The following is a 10,397-nucleotide window of genomic DNA, read 5'->3' on the forward strand; positions in this document are numbered from 1 at the left end:
CGGGCGCCACGTTCAAGAGGTGTACGAAGCCACCTTGGGGGCCTGCGGAGGCCCCCCTGAGAGCGCCTCCAAGCCCCTGCTGAGAACCCTGTCCTAGCTGCCTGCGCGGGCAGGCGGGACCCCCCCAGGAGGCTGTGCACAGCCCGCGGCAGCCCATGCTGAATCCCACGGCAGTTGGCAGAGATGAGTCTTTGAGGAAAAACGACAAAGTCCAAACGCTCCAGGCGTGCCGGCCAGGGGGACGGACCCGGCTGGCCGGGCCGGCGGGGGCTGCAGCTGCCGGGGCTAAGCCGAGTGTCGATGCAGGTCCTGAGAACCGGGAAGGGGACAGACCGGCGGCTCCAGGCCGGGCTGGAGTTCCAGGAGGTCGGCCTGACTCTGGAGGTTTTCCCCCTGGCTTTTCCCCATAGGCCAAAAGGGGGGAAGTCAAAAAAGCACCCCCAGCAGATGTATGCAGAGGGGCTGGCTGGTCATGGGGAAGCGGGCTGTTGGCAGCAGTGTGCTGGCTGCGGAGGTGGCCTGGGCGGCTGCGGAGGGCCCCCGAGGTGCGCCTACCAGCAGTAGCTCAAGACCCTGCCTGAGCCTCCGGTGTTGCAGGGCAGGACACCCAGGAGGCGGGGAACAGCCCGCGGCAGCCCCCGCTGAAGTCCATGGCATTTGCCAGAGGCGAGTCTTGGAGGAAAAACGACAAAGTCCAGACGCTCCAGGCGTGCCGGCCAGGGGGGGCGGACCCGGCTGGCCGGGCCGGCGGGTGCTGCGGCTGCCGGGGCTGAGCCGAGTGTCGATGCATGTCGTGAGAACCGGGAAGGGGACAAACCGGTGGCTCCAGGCCAAGCTGGAGTTCCAGGAGGTCGGCCTGACTCTGGACGTTTTCCCCCTGGCTTTTCCCCATAGGCCAAAATGGGGGGAGGCAAAAAAGCACCCCCGGCAGATGTATGCAGAAGGGGCTGGGGGGTGATGGAGAGCGGGCTGTTGGCAGCAGTGTGCCTGTGCCTCCGGTGTTGCAGGGCAGGACACCCAGGAGGCGGGGAACAGCCCGCGGCAGCCCCCGCTGAAGTCCATGGCATTTGCCAGAGGAGAGTGTTGGATGAAAAAACGACAAAGTCCAAACGCTCCGGGCGCCGGCCAGGGGGACGGACCCGGCTGGTCGGGCCGGCGGGAGCTGCGGCTGCCGGGGCTGAGCCGAGTGTCGATGCATGTCGTGAGAACCGGTATGAGGGTAATCCTGGGCCCTCGGGGCCGAGGCACGGTTCCAGGAAGGCGGAAGGAGCGGGCCCGCTTCCCCTGATAGCGCCGACGGCGGTAAAATAAGGCCTCGCAAAACGTCAGGACGAACACCTTTTTTGCATATAAGGGAACGAGCGGTGTGCGGTCTTTGACAAAGTGACTATTTCTCAATGTGCGGAGTGGGGACCGCTCAAAGTCAAAGCGCCGCGGCCGCCCCTCTGCCACCTCCCTGGGAGCAGAGTCATCGAGCGCGAGGGTCCCCACTCCGCCTGCCCAGGCCGCGGGGCCGACAGGCTGGCTGGCTGCCCGGGCAGACCCCGCTCTCCGAGCGGCCGGGCCCAACGTTCAAGAGGTGTACGAAGCCACCTTGGGGGGCTGCGGTGGCCCCCCTGAGAGGGCAGATAACCCCGTCCTAGCTGCCTGCGCGGGCAGGCGGGACCCCCAAGAGGCCGGGCACAGCCCGAGGCAGCCACTGCTGAAGCCCAGGGCAGTTGGCAGAGATGAGTCTTTGAGAAAAAATGACAAAGTGCAAACGCTCCAGGCGCCGGCCAGGGGGGCGGACCCGGCTGGCCGGGCCGGCGGGAGCTGCGGCTGCCGGGGAAGAGCCGAGTGTCGATGCATGTCGTGAGAACCGGTATGAGGGTAATCCTGGTCGCTCCGGGCCGAGGCACGGTTCCAGTAGGGCGGAAGGAGCGTGCCCGTTTTCCCTGATAGCGCCGACGGCGGTAAATTAAGGCCTCGCAAAACGTCAGGACGAACACCTTTTTTGCATATAAGGGAACGAGCGGTGTGCGGTCTTTGACAAAGTGACTATTTCTCAATGTGCTGAGAAGGGAGTGGGGACCGCTCAAAGTCAAAGCACCGCGGCCGCCCCTCTGCCGCCTCCCTGGGAGCAGAGACATCGAGCGCGAGTGTCCCCACTCCGCCAGCGCGGGCCGTGGGGCCGACAGGCTGGCTGGCTGCCCGGGCAGACCCCGCTCTCCGAGCGGCCGGGCCCCAACGTTCGAGAGGTGTACGAAGCCACCTTGGGGGGCTGCGGAGGCCCCCCCCTGAGAGCGCCTCCAAGCCCTTGCTGAGAGCCCTGTCCTAGCTGCCTGCGCGGGCAGGCGGGACCCCCCAGTAGGCCGGGCACAGCCCGCGGCAGCCACTGCTGAAGCCCACGGCAGTTGGCAGAGATGGGTCTTTGAGAAAAATGACAAAGTCCAAACGCTCCAAGCGCCGGCCAGGGTGGCGTACCCGGCTGGCCGGGCCGGCGGGAGCCGCGGCTGCCGGGGCTGAGCCGAGTGTCGATGCATGTCCTGAGAACCGGGAAGGGGGCAAACCAGTAGCTCCAGGCCGGGCCGGAGTTCCAGGAGGTCGGCCTGACTCTGGAGGTTTTCCCCCTGGCTTTTCCTCATAAGCCAAAATGGGGGAAGTCAAAAAAGCACCCCCAGCAGATGTATGCAGAGGGGCTGGCGGGTGACGGGGAGCGGGCTGTTGGCAGCAGTGTGCTGGCTGCGGAGGTGTGCATGGGCGTCTGCGGAGGGCCCCCTGAGTGCACCTGCCAGTGGTGGCTCAACACCCTGGCTGAGCCTCCGATGTGCCCGGGCAGGACCCCAGGAGGCCGGGCACAGAACGCCGGCTGCCCCCCTTGCCGTTTGACGAAGCTTGCGCGGTCAGAAAAGTTTCAAAGTCCCAACGGGGAGAGAGCGTTGACGGCGAGGGGGCGCTGGCTGCTCCAGGGGCCGGGAGGGAGGCCCTGGAGGTGGGCCTGGGGGTGTGGAGGGGCCCCCTGAGAGCACCAACCAGCAGTTGCTCAAGACCCTGCCTGAGCCTCCGGTGTGGCAGGGCAGGACACCCATTGGCGGGGAACAGCAGGTGGCAGCCCCTACTGAAGTCCTTGGCAGCTGGCAGAGATGAGTCTTTGAGAAAAAACGACAAAGTCCAAATGCTCCAGGCGCCGGCCAGGGTGGCGGACCCGGCTGGCCGGGCCGACGGGAGCTGCGGCGGCTGGGGAAGAGCCGAGTATCGATGCATGTCCTGAGAACCGGGAAGGGGGCAAACCAGTAGCTCAAGGCCGAGCTGGAGTTCCAGGAGGTCGGCCTGACTCTGGAGGTTTTCCCCCTGGCTTTTCCCCATAGGCCAAAATGGGGGAAGTCAAAAAAGCACCCCCGGCAGATGTATGCAGAGGGGCTGGATGGTGACGGGGAGCGGGCTGTTGGCAGCAGTGTGCTGGCTGCAGTGGGCCCCCGAGGTGCACCTACCAGCAGTTGCTCAAGACCACACCTGAGCCTCCGGTGTTGCAGGTCAGGACACCCATTGGCGGGGAACAGCAGGTGGCAGCCCCTGCTGAAGTCGTTGGCAGAGATGAGTCTTTGAGAAAAAAACGACAAAGTCCAAACGCTCCAGGCGCCGGTCCGGGGGGCGGACCCGGCTGGCCGGGCCGAGGGGAGCTGCGGCGGCTGGGGAAGAGCCGAGTGTCGATGCATGTCCTGAGAACCTGGAAGGGGGCAAACCAGTAGCTCCAGGCCGAGCTGGGGTTCCAGGAGGTCGGCATGACTCTGGAGTTTCCCCCCTTGGCTTTTCCCCATAGGCCAAAACGGGGGAAGTCAAAAAAGCACCCCCAGCAGATGTATGCAGATGGGCTGGCTGGTGATGGAGAGCGGGCTGTTGGCAGCCGTGTGCTGGCTGCAGAGGGCCCCCGAGGTGCTGCACCTACCAGTAGTTGCTCAAGACCCCGACTGACCCTCCGGTGTTGCAGGGCAGGACACCCAGGAGGCGGGGAACAGCCGTGGCAGCCCCTGCTGAATCCCACGGCAGTTGGCAGAGATGAGTCTTTGAGGAAAAATGACAAAGTGCAAACGCTCCAGGCGCCGGCCAGGGGGGCGTACCCGGCTGGCCGGGCCGGCGGGAGCTCTGGGGAAGAGCCGAGTGTCGATGCATGTCCTGAGAACCGGGAAGGGGGCAAACCAGTAGCTCCAGGCCGGGCCGGAGTTCCAGGAGGTCGGCCTGACTCTGGAGGTTTTCCCCCTGGCTTTTCCTCATAAGCCACAATGGGGGAAGTCAAAAAAGCACCCCCGGCAGATGTATGCAGAGGGGCTGGCGGGTGACGGGGAGCGGGCTGTTGGCAGCAGTGTGCTGGCTGCAGAGGTGTGCATGGGCGGCTGCGAAGGGCCCCCTGAGTGCACCTGCCAGTGGTGGCTCAACACCCTGGCTGAGCCTCCGATGTGCCCCGGCAGGACCCCAGGAGGCTGGGCACAGAACGCCGGCTGCCCCCCCTTGCCGTTTGACGAAGCTTGCACGGTCAGAAAAGTTTCAAAGTCCCAACGGGGAGAGAGCGTTGACGGCGAGGGGGCGCTGGCTGCTCCAGGGGCCGGGAGGGAGGCCCTGGAGGTGGGCCTGGGGGTGTGGAGGGGCCCCCCTAGGAGCGCCCAACAGTAGTCGGTCAAGACCCTGCCCGAGCCTCTGGTGTTGCAGGGCAGGACACCCTGGAGGCTGGGCACGGACCGCCGGTCGCCCCCCATTGTAGTCCAACAAAGTTTGAAGAGGCGAATCACGAGAATCACAAGTCCAAAAAATCCCTGAGAACCGGGAAGGGGACAGACCGGTGGCTCCAGGCCGGGCTTGAGTTCCAGGAGGTCGGCAGGACTCTGGAGGTTTCCCCCCTGGCTTTTCCCCATAGGCCAAAACGGGGGAAGTCCAAAAAGCACCCCCAGCAGATGTATGCAGAGGGGCTGGCTGGTCATGGGGAAGCGGGCTGTTGGCAGCAGCGTGCTGGCTGCGGGGGTGGCCTGGGCGGCTGCAGAGGGCCCCCGAGGTGCACCTACCAGTAGTTGCTCAAGACCCCCCCTGACCCTCCGGTGTTGCAGGGCAGGAAACCCCAGGAGGCGGGGAACAGCCGTGGCAGCCCCTGCTGAATCCCACGGCAGTTGGCAGAGATGAGTCTTTGAGAAAAATGACAAAGTCCAAACGCTCCAGGCGGGCCGGCCAGGGTGGCGGACCCGGCTGGCTGGGCCGGTGGGAGCTGCGGCTGCCGGGGCTGAGCCGAGTATCGATGCATGTCGTGAGAACCGGTATGAGGGTAATCCTGGTCGCTCCGGGCCGAGGCACGGTTCCAGGAGGGCGGAAGGAGCGGGCCTGTTCCCCCTGATAGCGCCGACGGCGGTAAATTAAGGCCTCGCAAAACGTCAGGACGAACACCTTTTTTGCATATAAGGGAACGAGCGGAGTGCGGTCTTTGACCAAGTGACTATTTCTCAGAGTGCTGAGAAGGGAGTGCGGACCGCTCAAAGTCAAAGCACTGCGGCCGCCCCTCTGCCACCTCCCTGGGAGCAGAGTCGTAGAGCGCAAGTGTCCCCACTCCGCCTGTGCAGACCGCGGGGCCAACAGGCTGGCTGGCTGGCTGGCTGCCCGGGCGACCCCCCTCCGAGATGCCGGGCCGGGGCAGACTGTGCAAACGCGCGCGGGCGTGTTTTCTTCCCCTGGGGTGGAGCCCTTCCACCCCACGCCGTCCGAGGCCCGTTGGCCTCGGGCGGCCTGCCTCCGAGAGTGGGAGAGAGACGGAGGACGGTGGCCCGCGGCGGCGCGAGGCGTCCCCGTTGTTCCACCACGACTGCCAGCCGGTCGATCCTGCCGGTAGCCTGGGCTTGTCTCCGCTCCGCCTGTCCAGGCCGCGGGGCCCACAGGCGGCTTGCCTGGGAAGACCCCGCTCTCCGAGCGGCCGGGCGCCACGTTCAAGAGGTGTACGGAGCCACCTGTGGGGGGGTCTGCGGAGGCCCCCCTGAGAGCGCTGATAACCCTGTCCTAGCTGCCTGCGCGGGCAGGCGGGACCCCCAAGAGGCCGGGCACAGCCCGCGGCAGCCCCCGCCGAAGTCCACGGCAGTTGGCAGAGACGAGTCTCGGAGAGAAAACGACAAAGTCCAGACGCTCCAGGCGCCGGCCAGGGGTGCGGACCCGGCTGGCCGGGCCGGCGGGAGCTGCGGCTGCCGGGGCCGAGCCGAGTGTCGACGCATGTCGTGAGAACCGGTATGAGGGTAATCCTGGGCCCTCGGGGCCGAGCTACGGTTCCATGAAGGCGGAAGGAGCGGGCCTGTTTCCCCTGATAGCGCCGACGACGGTAAAATAAGGGCTCGCAAAACGTCAGGACGAACACCTTTTTTGCATATAAGGGAACGAGCGGTGTGCGGTCTTTGACAAAGTGACTATTTCTCAGAGTGCTGGAGTGGGGACCGCTCAAAGTCAAAGCACCGCGGCCGCCCCTCTGCCACCTCCCTGGGAGCAGAGTCATAGAGCGCAAGTGTCCCCACTCCGCCTGTGCAGGCCGCGGGGCCAACAGGCTGGCTGGCTGGCTGCCCGGGCGACCCCCCTCCGAGATGCCGGGCTGAGGCGTAGGCAGCCGCCTCCATCACCACCACCCAAGGCGAGAGAGTGGGTCAACGGGAGAGCCGTCGCGGCCGGGGGACCCTCGCCGCGCCCATGTCCGGGGAAGGACCACAAGGGCCCTGCTCCCCGGCGCCCCGGCGAGCGGGTTCACCCTCGGCGCGTACGGCTCTCGAGGATGGGGAAGGGACGCGCGTGGGCGTCCCTCCCGTCCCCCGCGGAAGAAGGCGAGCGACTCTGCGCGTCGGGACACCCCGCGGAGCCCCCTGCGGGGGGAGTACTCCGGGGGAGAAGCGTGGCGCAGGGGGTGCAGCCCTTTCCCAGGCCACCGTGCGACGGCGTCGGTGGGGCCGACGCCGAGAGAGAGAACGATCCGGGCTCTCCCGCCTCAGGGCGGCCGAGAGCGGGGCACGGGCCCCACGTTTGGTGACGGTTTTCCCGAAAGCGAAGGACCCCCGCCTGTCCCCTCGGGCTCCGGCCGATGCGGGCGGTCCAGGGCGGGGATAGGGGACGGCGGCCTGCGGACGACGCGCTTTATCCCCAGAAGGAGCGAGGCATGAGGGGGTGTTCCACCCCCGCCGGCCGGTCTCGCTCCTTCTCCGGGCTACGCCTCGGCGGAGTAAAGACCCCCGGGTCAACGCTCCCGCGTCCGGGTGCCGCCGCGCGTCCCCTTCCCGCGGGGGGTGGATCCCTTCCACCCCTGGCCGTTCGAGGCCCGTGCGCCTCGGGCGGCCTCCCTTCCGAGAGAGGGAGAGAGAGACGGAGGACGGTGGTCCGCGACGGCGCGAGACGTCCAAGTTGTGTTCCCCACGGCGGCTACCCGGTCGATCCCGCCCGGTGGCCTAGGCTTTTCCCCACTCTGCCTGTCCTGGCCGCGGGGCCGACAGGCTGTCTGCCCGGGTAGACCCCGTTCTCACTGAGCGGCCGGGCCCCAACGTTCAAGAGGTGTACGAAGCCACCTCGGGGTGGAGCCCTTCCACCCCTGGCCGTCCGAGGCCCGTGCGCCTCGGGCGGCCCCCCTTCCCGAGAGAGGGAGAGAGACGGAGGACGGTGGTCCGCGACGGCGCGAGGCGTCCAACTTGTGTTCCCCCACGGCGGCTATCCGGTCGATCCCGCCCGGTAGCCTAGGCTTTTCCCCACTCTGCCTGTCCAGGCCGCGGGGCCGACAGGCTGTCTGCCCGGGTAGACCCCGTTCTCACTGAGCGGCCGGGCCCCAACGTTCAAGAGGTGTACGAAGCCACCTCGGGGTGGAGCCCTTCCACCCCTGGCCGTCCGAGGCCCGTGCGCCTCGGGCGGCCCCCCTTCCCGAGAGAGGGAGAGAGACGGAGGACGGTGGTCCGCGACGGCGCGAGGCGTCCAACTTGTGTTCCCCCACGGCGGCTATCCGGTCGATCCCGCCCGGTAGCCTAGGCTTTTCCCCACTCTGCCTGTCCAGGCCGCGGGGCCGACAGGCTGTCTGCCCGGGTAGACCCTGTTCTCACTGAGCGGCCGGGCCCCAACGTTCAAGAGGTGTACGAAGCCACCTCGGGGTGGAGCCCTTCCACCCCTGGCCGTCCGAGGCCCGTGCGCCTCGGGCGGCCCCCCCTTCCCGAGAGACGGAGGACGGTGGTCCGCGACGGCGCGAGGCGTCCAACTTGTGTTCCCCCACGGCGGCTTCCCGGTCGATCCCGCCCGCCGGTAGCCTAGGCTTTTCCCCGCTCCGCCTGTCCAGGCCGCGGGGCCGACAGGCTGTCTGCCCGGGTAGACCCCGCTCTCCGAGCGGCCGGGCGCCACGTTCAAGAGGTGTACGAAGCCACCTTTGGGGGGGCTGCGGTGCCCCCCGCCCCGAGAGTGCCTCCCAGGCCGAGGGAGCCCGGCGGTCGAGTGTCGTAGGAAAGCGCGTGCCACGGCTGTGTCGGTCACAGGGGCCAGAGGTAGTTTGGGCAACGGCTTAGATCCGTATGAAGCTCATCCTTTCCGGCCTGTTCTGGCGGCGGCTAGGCGCGCGCGCGCGAATGGCACGACGCCCCTGGTTCCAGCGAGGCGACGGCGCCCCGCACCCCACTCTCTGGGCCGAGCAGAGCCCCCGAGCGCAAGGTTCCCCGCTCCGCCTGTCCAGGCCGCGGGGCCAGCAGGCTGTCTGCCCGGGTAGACCCCGCTCTCCGAGCGGCCGGGCCCCAACGTTCAAGAGGTGTACGAAGCCACCTTGAGGTGGAGCCCTTCCACCCCTGGCCGTCCGAGGCCCGCCGGTAGCCTTGGCTTGTCCCCACTCCGCCTGTCCAGGCCGCGGGGCCGACAGGCTGTCTGCCCGGGTAGACCCCGCTCTCCGAGCGGCCGGGCCCCAACGTTCAAGAGGTGTACGAAGCCACCTTTGGGGGGGCTGCGGTGCCCCCCGCCCCGAGAGTGCCTCCCAGGCCGAGGGGAGCCAGGCGGTCGAGTGTCGTAGGAAAGCGCGTGCGCGGCTGTGTCGGTCACACGAGCCAGAGTTAGTTTGGGCAACGGCTTAGATCCGTATGCAGCTCAACCTTTCCGGCCTGTCCTGGCGGCGGCTAGGCGCGTGCGAACGTCACAACGCCCCTGGTTCCAGCGAGGCGACGGCGCCCCGCACCCAACTCTCCGGGCCGAGCAGAGCCCCCGAGCGCAAGAGCACCCGCTCCGCCTGCCCAGGCCGCGGGGCCGACAGGCTGTCTGCCCGGGTAGACCCCGCTCTCCGAGCGGCCGGGCGCCACGTTCAAGAGGTGTACGAAGCCACCTAAAGGGGGCTGCGGTGGCCCCCTGCCCCGAGAGTGCCTCCCAGGCCGAGGGAGCCCGGCGGTCGAGTGTCGTAGGAAAGCGCGCGCGCGGCTGTGTCACACGGGCCAGAGTTAGTTTGGGCAACGGCTTAGATCCGTATGCAGCTCAACCTTTCCGGCCTGTTCTGGCGGCGGCTAGGCGCGCGCGCACGTCACGACGCCCCTGGTTCCAGCGAGGCGACGGCGCCCCGCCACCCCACTCTCCGGGCCGAGCAGAGCGTCCGCTCTCGCTCCTTGGAGCAGAGCCCCCCGAGCGCAAGAGTCCCCGCTCCCGCCTGTCCAGGCCGCGGGGGCCGACAGGCTGTCTGCCCGGGTAGACACCGCTCTCCGAGCGGCCGGGCCGCAACGTTCAAGAGGTGTACGAAGCCACCTTGGGGGGGCTGCGGAGCCCCCCCTCCCCATGAGAGCGCCTCACAGGCTTTGCTGATAACCCCGTCCTAGCTGCCTGCGCGGGCAGGCGGGACCCCCAGGAGGCCGCGCATAGCCCGCGGCAGCCACCGCTGAAGTCCACAGCAGTTGGCAGATAGGAGTCTTGGAGAAAAAAACGACAAAGTGCAAACGCTCCAGGCGCCGACCAGGGGTGCGTACCTGGCTGGCCGGGCCGGCGGGAGCTGCGGCTGCTGGAGTTGCACCGAGTGTCGATGCATGTCGTGAGAACCGGTATGAGGTTGAACCTGGGCCCTCGGGGCCGAGGCGCGGTTCCAGGGAGACGGAAGGAGCGGGCGTGTTTCCCCTGATAGCGCCGACGACGGTAAAATAAGGCCTCGCAAAACGTCAGGACGAACACCTTTTTTGCATATAAGGGAACGAGCGGTGTGCGGTCTCTGACCAAGTGAGTATTTCTCAAACTCGAAGCACCCGCGGCGGCCTCCCCTCTGCCGCCACCCCGCACCCTCCTGGGGCAGAGCCACCGAGAGCAAGAGTCCCCCCCGCACTCCGCCTGCGCAGGCCGCGGGGCCAGCAGGCTGGCCGGCTTGCCCGCCCGGGCGACCCCCCTCCGAGATGCCGGGCCGAGGCCTTCCGCGCCGCCATCCCACGCGA

The sequence above is a fragment of the Eleutherodactylus coqui genome, unplaced genomic scaffold (assembly GCF_035609145.1).
Source record: "Eleutherodactylus coqui strain aEleCoq1 unplaced genomic scaffold, aEleCoq1.hap1 HAP1_SCAFFOLD_325, whole genome shotgun sequence".
In the NCBI taxonomy this organism is placed as follows: domain Eukaryota; kingdom Metazoa; phylum Chordata; class Amphibia; order Anura; family Eleutherodactylidae; genus Eleutherodactylus; species Eleutherodactylus coqui.